Here is a 12,724-nt window from a genome sequence, read left to right on the forward strand (position 1 = left end):
CATAGAAAACAAACCTTTTGTAGGATACTGGCAAATGCAGCAGACAAGGGAAGGCTGAAATCACCTGCCCTTGGCAGACCCTACTGCCCTTTCAGATGGGCAGAGGCACTATGTTAGGCTGTTTCCCATTAGGAATCCCTCTGACTGACAACCTCCTACCATACCTTCAAAGGTTAAGTAGTGAGGCCTTTGGTTCTTAGCTGAATTTCACTTTTTCCATTGATCCAAGTTAATTCCATACTCTCTGGAAGCATTTGTTCTGGAGAAAGCCATGCCTTCCCTTCTCTCCCCTTCACGGCGTTTTCCACTCCAAGTAAAGCAGCATGCAAGGCAACATAAAAATGCTTTGTGGAAAAAAAAAAAAAAAAAAAAGACCCAGGGTAAGAGTTTGGCACTTGCACTGATATGTTGGTGTGCCAACTACAGCAAAAAGAACAGGAGACCTTTCCCCTTTAATCAAACTGGAAGGTTGACTTGGTGCCTTCATTACAGGTCTCATTCTCAGCTCGAGAATCAATGAGCAGCTGGTGACCGGCACCATCCCTTTCTTCTCCTCCTCCTCCTCCTTTTCTTCCCCCCAAATCTTGCAAGTCTGTCCCAAATTTATGGGTAATTCACCCAGATGTATCTGAATATGCACCACTAAAGTTATTGTTATGTCTTCATGCAGTTTAAAGATAACTACAGGACTCACAGGACTGTGAATTTTTCCCTCTGCAGTGTGGAGGTGGGAGAAGGTCCCTTTGCTGGGGTGCCTTAGTGGGCTCTCCTCCTAGAGATACCCCACGCAGTCAGGCTCATGTGGGGTGGACGTTGTCCTCCAGCCCTTTCTCTGTCAGGGTGGTTACAGCTCCTAGGTGGGAATGGTGAGGGGAAAACAGGGGCCACGGTGATGGCCAGCCCTGTGCTAGTGATGCCAAGAGTAAAGCTTCCCGGAGGGAACGCTCTGCTTCCTTCGTCTTCAGAAGTGCCCATGGAGGGGTGGTGGAGCCACCCCTTCACTGCCATGGTGCAGGGCAAACAGGACAGCAATTTTCTGTTCCCTTTCTTCTCCTACAAAGGAAAGGGCACTGGTGATCAGTGCACGCACTTACCTTCCCAGTCTCTGTTGGCAAAACCTGCTGTTCCCAACCAGAACCAAGGTCCCTGGCCATCATCTCCAGGGACATGGGTTTCACTGCTGGCATGGCAGCCTGATGCCCATTGCACCGGGAAGGGGAGAGAGGCAGGACCTTCAAGCAGACAGGCATTACTGAGATTAGGAAACACATGTGGTCATTCCCCTGCTATCTCCAGCTTTCACCAAGGAGCCTTGGTTCATCTAAGCCACAATCACTTCTTCCCCAGGCTTGGGGGGACCTGGGTCCCAGCTGAGCCCATGGTACGAGCATGAGCAAGCAAGCCTTGGGACAGCCTTTGGGACTGCCTGGGACACGCGTCCTGCACTTGGTGGAGATGGTACAAAGGCCTGGCTGTATCACCGCAGTCTTCCCTCTGCCCCTCGAGCTGTGTGCTGCGAGCACGTGGTGCTCTGAGTGTTGGCCTCAGTGGTTTGTCAGGGGTTACTCGCAACTGAGGCAAAGACCAGCCGGGCAGTTCTCCTCCTGGCTGAGGAGAGGCCTTTCCATTCATTCACCTCCAACAGCCCTGCTAGACTCATTTTCTGTCCATTTTCAGCCTTCCCTGTGTGACTGATGACAACTTCCATGTGATCTCAGGGTGTCATCTCCATGCTCACCCACATGCCAGCACACACGGAGATTTCCCTTGTCTACTTGAAGGCAGCTTAAAAGCAACGCCAGAGAGCTTTCTGTGCTCATCTAACATAGCTATCCCCAGAACGAGGATTTCTTTCCCACAGAGCTCCCAGGGCCAAACCTTATGCTCCTGGCCTGGGTAGGAGCAACAGAAACAAGCCCTAATGACAGAATTTCTTCCATCAAGCTCCCTGGATGCATCCATGGTGCGGAGAGCACATCCCACCAAACTGGCTGCCGCCTTCACCTGGGCCCCTGGTGTTGCTCAGCGATGGTGGCACCCAGACCCTGAGGGTAGGAGCTTGCAATTAGTTTGCGGAATGGTTTATAGACTCGGTGTTTGCAGGATCAGCTTGAAATCTCTTAGCAGCAAGCATCAGTCATTTCATCACCTGGTGGTGGCCACCACATAGTTCCACAGGGCTGTGACTCATCTGCCATTCAAGCACCACTTTGAGCTCAGGAAATTTGTACCTCAGCCTGGTGTCACCTGAACAAATGATAGCGCTGCTTAGCTTAAATGATTCTCAGCTGGCCTGTCCTATATACATATGGTGCTAATTTCCTAGCATGACCTGGTGCCTTTGTGCTATGCTTGCACACGTGCTGTCAGCTGAAGAGCAGAGCCTGGGTCGTGGTGGCTTTTCTGGAGCTGTGCTGTTTGGTTTCCTCCTGCATTAAAGGCTTGGGAAAGCACAGCGCCTGTCAGAAACCCAGCAAGACGGAGCATGCGATGCAGACGGCAGGTTGCTCTTCTTCCTAATTAAAGCTAAGCCTTTGAAAAGGGCTACAGCTCTAGTTATTATACCTGTGCCTTCATCCCATCACTCTTCTGCTTTTCTTTGCCACTTCTAGCTATTATATGCCATCTATATGATCTCTGTCCAGACTACTAATGAATGCCTTGTTAGAACAGTAATTGGCTTCTTATTTAGTAGGCTCATAATGATTATAACAGAAGTACATTATCAGCCATAGGGCATAATCTATTTTAAGCTGCAGTACACAGGGACTGAGGTTTATGTTCCTTGATGTGATTTCTTTTCCTTTTGTAAAAGCGATTACGTGCATTTGAGTGTATATCGCTATTGTTGAAGCCTTTTATGCAAGAGTTTGTTGTACACAGAGCAATTTATAAATGGCAATTCAAAGAACAGGCAGCAATACAATGGGACCAGCAAGTGGGCTTAACCAGAAAGGAAACGAAATACAGGAATTCAATGTGCTCCCAAGAAATTATCTGTTTTCACTCTCATGATGGATTACACTGTCAAGAGGTTGTATAATATTCAAAGAAATATCACTAACTGGTTGGGTTATTGTACTCCAAATGCCAGCTATATGGCTTAGCAGTGTGCTGATGAAGTTCATGGCTGTGTGATGCTAACCAGGGGGATTTAAGCAATGTTCAGGAACAGAGCTTGAGGAATCACTTTTTGCTGCTCCCTGTGTGGATTTTTGCTCTTTGCAGTTATTTCAGTAGGTAAAAGAAGCTGAACTGGGGATCTTGGTTCCAATCACCTTTCTGGAAGGTGTTTGTGTAATCCATTCTCAAATCTGAACAGCCCAGAAGGTAAGTGCACAAAGGACTGTGGCATCAGCTCTTTTACCCAGCTTCGGTGGTTAACACAAAGCATTAAAGACACTGAAAAAGTTGGACCAAGCCAGAGCATTCACCACACCTGCTTTTGGAAAAAAACATGTGAGGGAGAGAATGGACTTTGTGGGATGTTTTTGTTCTTTAACTATACGAGATAGATCTCCAGCTGCTTTTGGAAATTGACTGTGTGCCTTAATTTTTGGCTGCTAAACTAAAAGCCCCAAGAAGTGGCAAAAATCAATTTTCAACAAATAGGCTGCAGGGATGTTTAACAAGGAAACACCCAAAATAATTAGTAGCTCTAAATCTTAGGATTGGGAACAAAAGGTGCTTGGGCTTGAGCCTCCCAAGAACACTGTCCTTTAGCCATTTTTCTCCCAGTTTGCTTGTCTTATCCATGTACCTCTTCCGATCAAAAGTTAATGGCATATAAAGAATCTGCAAAAATTCTAATTCTTGTAGAAATAAAAAAAAAAGCAAGGCTGACCTTTTAGTTAAATGATATTCCTTGGTTTTGTTGTCATCTTTGTAATCATGACTTAGTTACTTCTGGCGTGCTTCAGGCACATTTCTTTTGTGTCCCCTTTTGGAAACTCCTGCCTCGCTTGCTCTGTATTTCAGCTTCCTTTGGTAAAATGCTTGAAAAGGGGACGTACTCCATGATGTGCCACACTGGTAAGAAAAAGGCTTTTCCTAGCAGAAATAAATGCTTATGTTCATGTGGTGCCCAGGAGCTCTGCACATAGGAGTTTTTGGATGTATGTGGACAGACTCCTTGTGAGCTGCAGCAGGTCCAACAGCTTTCAGAGGCATCAGACACAGTCCTTGCACAGAAAACATGTTTAGCATCTCCAGAGAAATGCAGAGAGCCCTTAAATCGAAACCAGAGGGCATTCCCCAGCAGCAGGAGGGCAGGTATCCACAGGGCACAAGCTGTCTGGGCTCATTCCCCCATCTGAAATAATCAGAGCTGGTTAAAACAGATGATTTTGCAGGCATTTCAATTTCCATCAGAAAAATTGGTCATAAGGGAAATTTTCATCAAGCTCTTGTTGTAGATTCTAGGTGGTGCGGATGGTTTACTGTAACCTACTTGGACAGTACTAGAACAAGGGGGTCCCAGGCTTGGATGGAGCCTTCAGATGCTGCTGTGTGGCACATAAGTAACACTAACATGTGGAATGAAATGCTCTACAAGGGTTTAGCTTGTCTGTGAGCCTCCTGTTTGCTGCCTGTAACAAAAACTAACATAAGTTTCCTTTTTCTTTTACAAAAGTTGTTTTAAACCTCCAGTTCCCTTCTAATTTCTCAGAACTGTGCAAACTTCATTATCTTCCCCAAGGCACTGGGAATTGGGATTTCCCCATGCTTACTGCAAATGCTAATTACCGGTGCCAAAAAGAAAAGCCCACTGTGTTCCCCTGAAAGTACCATTCCTAGGAGCTATTTGTTTTGAATGAAAAAATGCTGTAATAAAGGTAATTAAATTAGAATGGAACTTAATGTATAGAACTAGTGGTAGGAAAGAAGAATAATGGGAACCTTAATTATACCTGACAAGGGTATGTGTCAGCACATCCAAGCAGAGTGTGTGTATTTTTCACTTGCTTAGTACATCCCTGCCCAGTTTACAGCATGAGATGCAGAATTTTGATGAGTTTCAGTGGCTTTCAGCAAGTCTGGATAACGAATGTCACAAATGCTTGAGGGTGTGATTTTTTTTTTTTTTTTTTTTGTGTGTGTGTGTTTGGTTGGGTTTGTTTGTTTTTTTTCCAAGGAAGGAGAGTCTTGCAGATGAAGCTTTTGTGTACTCCTCTTCAGGGCTAGGGTTGGCTCCTGGCTCCTCCACAGACTTCTTGTAACTTTGCTTTCTTTTTCCCGCTGAGACAAGAAAGAGAGACCTTTGGCTGATCCTGGAGGTTAAATCCCCCCCAAATAGCAGTCATGCACCTGGAGGGCACTGTCCTCTTATAAGACCCTGTTGCCCAGAGGAGGGACACGACTCCTTTCCAGTCAAAGGGAAAAACTGGGGATGACGTTGTGCAGACTTGGATTCTCTTCAGCACCTCTTGGCTCACCATCAGCAGACGGAGCTGCTTGCCAAGAACCAGAGGAGCAGGTAGAGCTGGCCAGGCTCACCAGGGAAGGGGCTCAAAGCTGGACTGAAGCTTTGCCATCTCTGGGACCTCCGGGACCACAGTGCCTAGCACCCAGCTCGGGGACCCTCAAGGCCACCGGGGCATCAGGTGGCTTTGCACACCTTGTGCTCAAAGGGCGTCCTCAAAAGCAAGGTGAAGAGGAGGTGTTTTTGGGGCTGGCTCTGGCAGAGGGAGCCAGGGACCATGTGTACCTTGGTGCAGTGTCCAGCCAGGACAGGACCTGTGAGTTTCCCAGGATTTGTCCCACCTGTTACTACTCACAAATCAAGAGCTATTTTGTAGGAAATGTAATTCTAACCTTTGAGTTTTCAAGCCAAACAGAGATTGTTTCAACCATATTGTTTCTAAGAATTTTCTTTATCCTCAGTGAGTTTGGAGAGAGTTTTAGACAGCGTTTGTGCTTTCTCATCCCCTTCCCCCTCAAGTTTAATTTATGGCAAAAGCATGCCGGATTCCTCCCTGTTCCACTGCAAACAGCTTTATAACCTCATGTGTGTCCCACCTCCAGCTAATCACACCATGGCCAATGCGGTTCTGCTGTCTGTGCGTGTTTCTCCGGAGCAGTCGTGTTTCTGAGCACGGTGCTGGGGACTGCTGTGCCTCCTGAAGCACAGGAGGAAAGACATGTGGTCAGGAATGGGGATTTTCACCCATCTCCCCATTTTTATGCTTTTTGGGGAGATGAGGACAGAGTCGCTAGTCTACAACCGGACAGTAATGCAATTTCCATGTGGTGGAATTTACATTTATGGTGGAGATGTCTGGCAGGCAGCAGAGCTGCTCTGGGGACAGGAGCAGACTTCTGCATCTCCTGCCTTTGCTCCTGGTGCTCAGCCCTGGCCACCACTTCTCCTTGACCCTAGCGCACTCAGCTCCAGCTCAGCATCTCCCAGCTCTGCAGAGTACCCACTGCCTCTCTGAGGATGGAGGGTGTTCAACATGTCAAAAGATTCAGTTAATTGTCCACTTAGAGCAACTTCTGATTTTTCCCTCTGTTAAAAGAAAGACAGCCAAAGTGGCTTATCTGTGCCAGCTACAAAAATCCTCCTGTTTTTGTGAACTAGTAACTTAGCAAATAACGCCAGTCTGAGTAACTCATCCACCTGGCACAAGCAGTTACTGAATTACTGTAAAACACCATTACTGCCACTGTCTCTTAGGGTCACACTGGCCTCTGTAGGCATGATAATGACATTGTTCCTTCTGCTTCTGGCACAGCAGCACATCCCCCTGAACACCCTCCTACCTCGTTTTTCCTGCTGGGAAGGAGGCAAGAGCTGCTCATCTTGGCATGACAACAACTCCTACACAAGCTACCATGGACTAATAAATAAGATACCGGCCACTGAGGAAGGAGATGTGCTCTGAGGTCTTCTGGGCAATTTTGGGTGCAAAAATCTGAGTGCTATTGGGAATGCCAGTGTTGGTGGGCCAGTCATGGTAAACGCTTACTGGTAAGTGCAATAAGGCTGGTGGGAGCTGCAAGTGCCGCTGCACTGCCCTGCCCAGGACTGAACTGCTGGGGAACATGCCTGGCTCCGGGCTGCTGTTGGGACTCTGCTTTAAGAGGAGGTTATATAAAAATTTGCTGAGGAAAGTTAGAATTTAACGCTTCAGCTATTCATTGCCTTTCTGTTCAGCGGTACGGGACAGGAACTAAAAGGAAACACTGTGCCCCATTGTAACTGCAGAATGTGCACATGCAGTAGTGATCCCTTTTTGAGAGTAAAGGGCCGGGAAGGACCTGTTAATGTCTTTGAGTTTGTTACCTTGATCATGAGCAAAGGCATGCTATGCTTTCTATAAAGCCGTCAAGCTCCCTCTTGCAGACAGGTAGGTTTCTCCCCGCTATTCCTCTTAATATGTTGTCAGAAACTTTCTTCTTCTATGCTCCAACATGTAATTATTCATGATACTTTGTGCCAGTTCATTCTTCTTCCAACATTACCTTGACAGTTAAACACATTTTCTCCTTCCCAGCTATTTACCCCTTGTACTGCTCCAGTAGCCTCTGTTTTTCCAGGCTGATCAAGCTGAGCTCTTTTAGTCTCTTTTTGTACGAATGCCTCGCAGTTGCTCTAGTTATCCTAGTGACCCTCGTTCACCCCACTTCTTGGCTGCATCTGCCTTTCACTTGAACCGGGGTGATTACAGCCATGAAGAGCACTTGGATGAGAGGGCACCAATGCTCTGTGCAGGGACAGTTGTGTTTCCTCCTCCACTGCAGAGACCCTTCCCAGTCCAGCCCAGGGACGTAAGACCCAGTCCCTCCTGGGACTAAGACCTCATTTTTCATTTTCTTAGCTGCATTATGCTGATCATTCTCTGATCAGCTGGTACTCCTCAGTCATTTCCAGGTGATGAGCTACACATTTATATCAGAAGGCTGCATTTTTATTTCGTTCCCAAATACATTACCTTGCATTTCGCACTAGTGAATTTTATCTCTCTCCTCTTACCTCAGTCCTCAGGATCATGTACTTCTGTTGTTATCTCTCTCTATTTCCATATTGACATTGCCTCTAAGTTTTGTCTTCAGCAGATTTTGTCAGGCATTTTCTGTGCCCAAGCAGTTAATAAAAATATTGGTCTCAAGACTGTTTCTTAAGGAACTCTGTTAATAATTTCCTCCCAGACTGATCCTTACCTTTGCAGCAGTATGTTTCCATCTCCCCTTCACCCAGCAGCACACCCAGCTTGCAGTTCATTTAGTTTCCACCCTCCCCATCCAAACTAATCTCCCAGATGGTATTTAATCAAATGCTTTCTTCAAGCCAGCATGGCTGAGCTCTACTTAACTCTCTGCATCTATAAAGCCAATTACGTTCCTGAGCTAACTTTAATAAGTCCATATTGCTTGTTATAACATTTATCTCCATTATACTTTTCTTCAAAATCTGATCTTAAATCTTTCATTTTTTTGAGGTCAGACATAAGAGCATTTTACTCCTTCCCTTTCTTCTCTCCCTTTTAAACTTGCTATTCTCCAGTCATACGATGCCATTCCTGGCTAGACAGATTAGCTTAAAATGTTTGCTGCTGCCCAGATGTGCCATGTGGGACTCAGGAAGGGGAGTGGGTCCTTCCAGCTGCTGGATGTGAAATTCCTGGGGTTTAGGGTTAGCCTGACTCAGCCATGCTCCTGCTCTTGTTTCCATCCTCCTCCTTTGTCTGGCCCATGGGTAGCATCAGCACTACCCTACTGAAAATGGGGCTGAAGACAAGCATCTGTTGTGCAGTTTTGCTTCAGTGCCTCTTCTTGCCTGTTTCTCTGTGTTTATGTCCATGCATGTGCCAGCAGAACATTCTTCTGCTGGCTTTAATGTTTGTAACAAGGCCTGGTTAAACATGACCGGCAATTTTTGCTGTAATCACTACAGCTCTTCACTTTAAAGATACAGCTTTCTTCTCCGGCAACTCTTTGTTGTCTCTGCTTGTTTCCGTTACTGTTCTTGGGATATCTGGAGCTCTTTCCTACAGACGTTTCTCCTGGCTGGCGGGACAGATTGCCAGTTGTCCTGCCGTACAAGGCAAGGACCTCTGAAACCTTCACCATATTCAAGTCCTCTCGGATACTCCTTCCACCTCTCTGAAGAAACAGCCCATCCTAACATATCAGAGATGCGTTCTTGAAATAATGAAATTCAGTTGCAATCTTCTTTTGCCTTATCCCTCCATTTAATTTTATTGACCTATATTTAGAGGTGTCCAATGTGTTATTTCAGCTTCCATCTTATCAGTGCTGGCTGCACTCTTCCTTCTCTTCTCCATTACAGTGCTCTCCCCTACTTTCCTGCCATGTTTGAGACACCTTCTGACTCTAGTGCAAGAGCCTTGGGTAACAGTAGCTTAATGCCGTAAGAAATCTCACTTCTAGAGGACAAAGTCTTTCTTACAATGTCATCTTTTCTAACTAATGCCTTCTAAGGATAATTCAAACTAGGTCAGCCCAGGTTTTCTAATAGACTTCTCATAATTTTTATGCTTTCACCTTGGGAAAGCATAAAATCCAACTGTAAGAAGTCGAATTCTCAAACCCTGACATTGGAAATCTAGGCTGAAAAAAACCTGTATATGTCCACAATAAATTTAGGAGTACTCTTGTGCCACTGTGACCCCTTGGAGGAAAGCAAGAAGAAAATGTGTGTCTATGCTTCACGTTTTGTTTAGCCCCCTTCTTCTGTTAATATGCTGAATTGTCTAATGGTGTCCCAAATATGTGGTAGACTGTTGATAAGGAAGTCCAGAAAATCATCAGTAAGGATGTCCAGAAAAATAATGGCTCTCCAGTTTACATTGGAAGATCAAGTGAGATTCGGGTCAGAAGTTAAGGCACCTGTATTCAGGTGTCTACATGTCCGTATTTGTGAGCACCATGGCTAACCTCCCATCATAGTCAATGGAAATTGAGTCAACAGATCCTAGAGATCTCTCCAGCATACACTCTGGTGGACTCCCAGGTAGGATTCATGTCCCTAACAGTATTGGGGGTGCCCTAACGTACTCTGTCTGGCCTTCAGAGGAGCAGTGAGACCCTTTCAGGTCCTGTGCCATGTCTTTCTGCACCATCCAGACCTCACAGAAGCCTGAAATGGCAGTACATCTAGAAAACTGAGTCTGTTCTGCGCGTTTGTTCAGCTGAACCTGCCTGAAAATCTCCCAGATGTGAAGACCTTTGGTTTGCATTATTGGTGGATCAGCAGATGTTTGCAGCTGGAGCTAGCTGGGAAGTTTCTGATGGCGTATGTTGCTTTCGACATGCTTTGGCTGAAATGAAGGTGAGAAACACGGCGGCAGCGCTGCTCCCCTGGATCCTGGCGCTCCCAGGGTTCCAAGCTCTCCGTTGTAGGCAATGTTGGCAGGATAACAAATGGGTATAAAATGACCACAAATACATTTAATCCGGAAATTAATTGGAAGTTTCTAATTATCAGAACTGCAGTGTTCCCACAGCATTCCCACCAGAGCAGTGCCAAATGCTTTTGAGATAGATTAGTTTATTAAACTGATCTGAAGACAAGGTTGCTATGACACTAGGGGAAGGAGCTGCATGATGTGGGAAGCCTCTTTAATGTCTCTGCAAAGTGGGACACACAGGACTTCTAGGCTCTGTGTTTTACAGGGCAGTCTGGGGAGTCCTGGAGTCAAAGTAGTTTCTTCCCTTCAAAATGGCAAAAATGGTTTGGCATTCCTTGGTTTCTTTTTTTTCTTTTAGCTTAATTTTGTTTAGTAATTTCTACCTAGATGAAAATTTTGACAGTTCTTCTGCTTTATGAATCAAAAGATAAAATTATCAGAAGTGACAATGGTTTTATGTAGCAGAAACTCCAATATTTAACTCGCTCTAGCTGTAACCATAAATAAGAAAGGCTGTGGTATTGCTGTGCTTTCTCTACGTTCAGTGTAACTGGCTAACAAAGCAATTGTTTGACTTGTTCTTATATATCTACTTCATACTCCTCTGCTCCAGTGAGTAAAACATACTACTAAATACTAAAAATGCATAAATTAAATCAGCTATTTTTGTGGCTCGCAGAACTTGTGAGTCTTCCGTGGTGTCTCGGAAATCCTTGAGAAGGATTTCCTTGAAGTGGATGTAGTGGAAAGAACCTTTGGAAGGATGCTATTTGCAAGGTGTTGTACAAGCTTTCTTTGAATTCAGTTTCTGGGAGTACATCTCATTCAGATGAGAATGGAAGTGAAGCTGATGAAAAGGAGATTATGTTGTTGAACAGATTCTATGGAATTTATGAATTCTACTGTCAATGGAAAGTTATAAATAGCAAATGACTTGGTTATCTTCACAAAGATTTTTCTTAAAAGGAGTTAACTGCAAATTTCAATGTTCTTTCCACATCTTGCCCATTATAGAGCTTTTTGAACCCATACCTGTCTGATTCCTGTGGTATTATCACAGCCCAGATAATTTTCCTCCTTGCAAAGCTCTTAAGAGGTAGTCAGCAATATTTTCCCTGACCCTTTTGCAGTACCATGTACCAGGTATTTCAATAACATTTAGTAGCTAAAGGTGCTGTTTAGTGGCGTCATTGCCTTCAGAAAGACTCCAGATAAGCAATAGTCCTGCACTGAATGTAGAAATGGGTTAAATATTTTTTCATGTGGAGCTACTGAACAAAAATTAAGGTATTCAAACACAAATTCAGCTAAAAACTATCAACATCTCAGAAAAAGCAGAGGCTTCATATCTCTAACTTTCTGGTGGTTTTGGTTTTTTTTTTCAGAAACCATCTACTATTTCCGTAGTCTTTGTGGCTCAGTCTTGCTCTCCTGGAGACCTGAGACCCTTTTGGAAGTAACAGTAGGTGTATGTTTAGAGATGACTCATGCTGGGTGTCCTACAAGGACCTTGAAGCCCCAGCACTCTCCACATGGTGGCTAGTTTAAACTCTGCTAGTTCAAAAATGAAAGAAAACAGGCTAAAAAGTGTTTGAGGAACAGCTTGCAAAAGGCATGAAAATAACAATTTATGATAATATCTTTTCAAATACTTCAGGGCAGGAGGCCTGCCCAAGAGTGGTAAAGCCCATAAAAGACTGAGAGCTTAAATAAGGCCATTGCAGAAAAACTGGATTAATTTTTTCATCTGTGTTCATCTTAATGTATCTTGGGGAGCTCCTTTACTTGGGACTCATCAGAGGCTTCATCCCAAACATTTCTACCAACGTAGAAAAGCTTACAGAAAAAATCTGCAAAATGAAGAGCAACACTCAGGACTGGGTAATATTCATCCAGGACCTTGGTGGGAAGCCAAGGACAAAACAGCTGAACCACCACCAATGGTGTGTTTCCCTCCTTAAATATGCCTCATTATCAGAGAACTGAGAGTTGGTGAATTTAATACCAATTGTTACAACAATTCTGGGGAAGGCAATGCAATAGTAAGTTTAAATCTGTGTGTGGTGAAATTTAATAGAAACTCACAGCTTCTGGTAGCCCCGTGCCTCATGTGCCCTGAAAGGCAGGTACATCACCTGCGTGTCTTCTTCAGAGCCACCTGCAGATCCCAGTCTTGATTCCAGGCAAAACCAGCTCAAGCCCCTCAACTGGGCTGCAATATGAGGGGCTCGGTGAAACCTCCGCCTGCCCAGCTCGTGGCGGTCTGCTGCAATAGCATCCACCCTGGCACCCGTCTTCCATCCCGATGTCCTTCGCCTGGCACGCAGACGCCTTCAGCTTTGGATGCCAGG

This window comes from Haliaeetus leucocephalus, unplaced genomic scaffold (assembly GCF_000737465.1).
Source record: "Haliaeetus leucocephalus isolate CR32 unplaced genomic scaffold, Haliaeetus_leucocephalus-4.0 Scaffold0, whole genome shotgun sequence".
Lineage (NCBI taxonomy): Eukaryota > Metazoa > Chordata > Aves > Accipitriformes > Accipitridae > Haliaeetus > Haliaeetus leucocephalus.